At 57.9% G+C, this 4,219-nt stretch overlaps 1 protein-coding gene across 1 annotated transcript in view; it reads left to right on the top strand.

Annotated features, from left to right (window-relative positions):
* Window positions 1-4,219, top strand: part of DTX4 (deltex E3 ubiquitin ligase 4) — a 16,169-nt gene that overhangs the window by 3,356 nt on the left and 8,594 nt on the right. The window lies entirely within an intron of this gene.

Here is a 4,219-nt window from a genome sequence, read left to right as displayed (position 1 = left end):
GGGACCTGCGGCAGCTCGCCAAGCCCAGCCTGGCCACTGGAGCAGCCCCCAGCCTGGCTGAGAGCCCCTGAAGGCGAGCACAGGGTGGGGGGTCTTGGGTGCCCCTGGGGCTCCTTGCCCACCCTCTCAGAGGGCAGCTGAGAGCGAAGGAGGGGACGTGGAGGGGAGGGACTGTGCCGTTAATCCCCATGCTTTTAATGCTGCTCCCCGTGGGGAAACTGAGGCACAGGCTGCAGTATACCCTGGAGGGATCCTCAGGGGTCCTTGGGCTCTTCCTGCTGGGCAGTTGAATTACCCTCAGGAAGCAGCTTTGCTGCTCGCCTCAGGGCCTAGAGGCATGAGGCACTGCCTATGGCAGGCAGATTCTGCCTTGGGGCTCTTGTGGATGCAGGGCAGGAGCCAAGGGACAGAAAAGCATCACTCGGTGAAAGGAATCTTGGGACCTGCCCCCCCAGCTGCAAGGCACAAGGCTTGGCCTCCTGCACGTGGATTCTCCTTCTGCCCAGCTTGGTTGGCTGCTCATTGAATTTCTGCTCTAACTGCTTGGGGGCTTTTTGGGGAGGGGGGGAAGCAATCAGGAGGGGGAATTCTTAATTGCTTGGACATGATTACGGAGAGGATCTTTTAACTGAAAGGTGATCTTTTAGCTGTGATTCAGAAGCCCCTCTGCAATGGGGTTAGTGCCTGCAGGGCTTATTTTGGGACTGGGAATGGCGTGGGAGAATCTAAGAGCCTCAACCACATCGTTCATCCTGTGGAGTGCTGGGATGTTTCACAGCTTCCTGGGCCACGGTTCTCCTGCCGACTGGATGTGATGGCTGCTGTGTGAATAAAAGGGCTGGGCAATCTACCAGGGTGATGTACTTCTTGGGGGAGGTGGGGCAGCTCACCAGGGAGGCTGGGCTGCCCAGTTCCTACTCCAGGGAAGGGTCCATCCCAGTGGAATGAGAGGTTTGGGGGGATGTAACCCACTGGGAACTCATGGGGGGGATGAAGGAGATGGTGGGAGGATGAGGAGGAGATGGTGTGGCCCTGCCTTCTTCCCTGGCCTGTGAGAGGACAGGCAGCATGGGGGGAGACCGAGGCCACAGAGCAGGGAGGAGGCTGGGGACGTGCCCGGCCGGCCCTGCACAAAGCAGCTTTGTGGTGGCAGGTTGGCACAGCACCGGGCACAGCGCCTGCCCCAGCACCAGCAGCGTCTGCACGGGCATAGGGCCTCTGGGAGACAAAGAGCAGCCCCAGGCTGAGCCCCCAGTGCCATCCTGCCCACCCCCCTGACCCCACAGGGCTGCAGGGTTGCGGCAAGGGTGGTTTCATGGGGTCTGGTTTTTTATCAGTGGTGCCTGAGAGGAAGAACCTGCAACTTCTTCATTGCCACTCACTGCCTGCCCCCAGCTGCCTGCAGCTCAGACTGGATTATTTCAATCTTTATGCTTCCCTGCACTGGGGAATAACAATTTATGGCCATTATTTTTTTCAGGATTAGTCAAAGCAAGTCTCTTTTCTGACAAGTATTTTTCTTGCCTGCTGCTGTGTGCTTGAAGCTACCTTGCTCTTCTCCCCTTGCGCCCTCCAGCTCAGCAGTGGCCGGGTGCTCACACCCTCCTCACCTTCCCGGGGGTGGCCAGGGACATCTGCAGTGTGTCCTTGAACCTCACCACCTGACCAGGTGGGAACAGACCTCTTTTCTCCGGCAGCACAGGCCAGGTACGAGGTGACCTTCAGATCCCAGGGAGCCAGCCAAGGCTGCAACCCAATCCTCCCACCTCAGCTGCTGGCAGAGAGCTCAGCTCGGGGCTGCACTTGCTCTCCAGGCTGAAAGCAGCGATGGAGACCCAAGGTGGAGAATGGTGTTGCCCCAGGGATTTCCCTGGGCTTTTGCAACCTTCCTTACTCCTTCCCTGTTACCTCGCCAGCTGGGTGCACCTGCATTTGTGGAGCAGCCCCCACGCTCAGGAATGGCCACCCAACCCAGAAACAGTGGGAGAAAGCAATCCGTTAATCCAAACCTCCACACTTTGGCTGAGTGAGAGGCAGCAGCTCTGGGCCTTTCCCTGCCAGCCAGCCCCTGCCATGCCGTGCAGAGGCGGTGACGTCTGAGCTGGCTGGGGTTTAATGCTGTTTTTCAGCTGCAGCCCTGAGGGAATCACCAGTGAAGTGATTTGGCGAGGACAAGGGCGCCCGACAGCTGAGCTCCCGTGGTGCCAGGAGGCCCTTGGATTTGCTCTGCCATGGATTGAAGTGAAGTTGATCCAAGTGGCTGAAGGCAAACGAAGCTATTCATTTTGCAATCAGAAATTAGGAGTTTGAGGGGAGGACAGTTGTACCCACGTGGTTAATGCTGCTGAGGACCCCTGCAATGGCCCCCTGCAAACTGAGGACCCACCAAAACCATCCAGCTTTGTGCTTTGGGAAGAGAGAAGGGATTTGTAGTGCTGGTGGGAACAGGGAACTGGGAGTGGGGGGAGGGAGGGAGGGGTGCACTCCCGAATTGCAGCAGGGATGGGGCTGCCAAAAGCAACCCATGGACGTGTTTAATTTCAAAATAATAAATGTTTTTAGGGCTTAACGTGTGGCTGGGCATACTTTGTGGGGTTGAAAAGGTTTTGAGCTGGCTGAGGCTGCTCCCTGACCTCAGGCCTTGGTGCTGGGTGAGAATGGATTTGCTCCTTGCCCAGAGGCCGGTGGGATTCCACTGTGCTGGTCCCACTGCTTTACCCACAGTCCCACACCAGTGTTGCAGTGCTGGCTTCTGACTTCTTGATCCTGAGCTGGAGCTGAGGTGGGTGGATATTCACCAACACTTTCCTTTCTTAATAGCAGGAAAGCCTTTTCCTCCTGTCTGAGTCAGTGGAAAGGATTTCCCCGGGTTTCCCCCGTCGTAGCCTTGGCTGCACTTGTCTGCCTCAAAGGAACAGGTGAAAAGCCAGAGGAGTGGCTCTCTGTGGCTGTGCTGCTTTCCTGGGAAGGGCCAGGAGACCTCCCTTCTTGCAGGAAAATGTGCCTCGAGCGTAGCCCCATGTGTATATCCAAGTGTGAGCTGGAAAAAGGAGAACTTTTGTGGTTCACCTCATCCTCTCTCACCACAGCGCCCGCCAGCTGGCATCACCGCAGTCAGTCCCCACCTGTTCCCCCTTTTCATTCCCTTCGTTTTTCCCTTTCTTTTGGATCTTGTCTTATGGTTTCTCACCACGAGCGCCACTGGCAGGCACTGAGCAGCATGGGCAGTGCCTGGGAAACAGGTTTGTCCAGAGAGGAGCTTCACCACCTGCCTGGGGATGAGCTGCCTCCAAGCTGAGGTGGACCGTGGACTGGGGGATTTCCTGCGCTGCCAAACCTGGGGCACAGGGGCAATTTGTACATTTCTCCCGAATCAGGAAAGTCCAGGTGTTTCATATACAAGGAAATCAGTGTTAGGTGTGTCTGAGCACAGGAGCACAAAAGGAGGTGAGACCAGTCTGTCACCAATATCCTGTCATTCAGGGCTGTCCCGGGAAGCTGCTTATGGGGCTCCATGGAAGAACAAGCTCAGGAATGTTTTTCTGGCCTCCGGGGAAGGGCCAGCACTGGCTGCTCTGGTCTGAGAGTTGCACAGGAGTGTGCACGTCACAGCAGGGGCAGCCAGGCAGCTGGGAGAGCTGGGGTGCAGGAGCTGGGGTTACAGCCCACGTGTCCCTCAGACATGAGGCAATTTTGGGCTTTGAAACAATTTTTGTGTGTCATGGGTCACAGGCAAGAGCAGCTCAGGGGGCCACTTCCTGAAGAAGCTCTTGGACCACATTTCTATGACACAGCACATGGAGCAGTTTCCCTGTGACCCGCCAGCACCCCGAGTCACTGCTGGCAGGCAGCGACTGGGGGGTCCCCACAAGGATGGGTGCACACCAGGGGCCCCCCAGGCTGCACACCTGGTTAGGAGTACGGGGGGGCTGCAGAGTGGGGGTACAGCGGCATTGGGAGGGTTCCCAGGGGAGCAGGGTGCGGGTACGGGGACAGTGGAGACACGGGATGCAGAACAGGGATACGGGGGCAGTGGGGACCGGGCATGCAGGACAGGGATACGGGGACATTGGGGACCCGGGATGCAGGACAGGGATACGGGGACAGTGGAGACCGGGCATGCAGGACAGGGATACGGGGACAGTGGGGACCGGGCATGCAGGACAGGGATACGGGGACAGCGGGAGGTGCCAGGGTGCGGGATGGGGGTACCGGCACA

This window comes from Geospiza fortis, unplaced genomic scaffold, assembly GCF_000277835.1.
Source record: "Geospiza fortis unplaced genomic scaffold, GeoFor_1.0 scaffold450, whole genome shotgun sequence".
NCBI classification, from domain to species: domain Eukaryota; kingdom Metazoa; phylum Chordata; class Aves; order Passeriformes; family Thraupidae; genus Geospiza; species Geospiza fortis.
The sequence above is the reverse complement of the archived record's forward strand: the minus strand, read 5'-3'. Positions and strand labels throughout refer to the sequence as shown.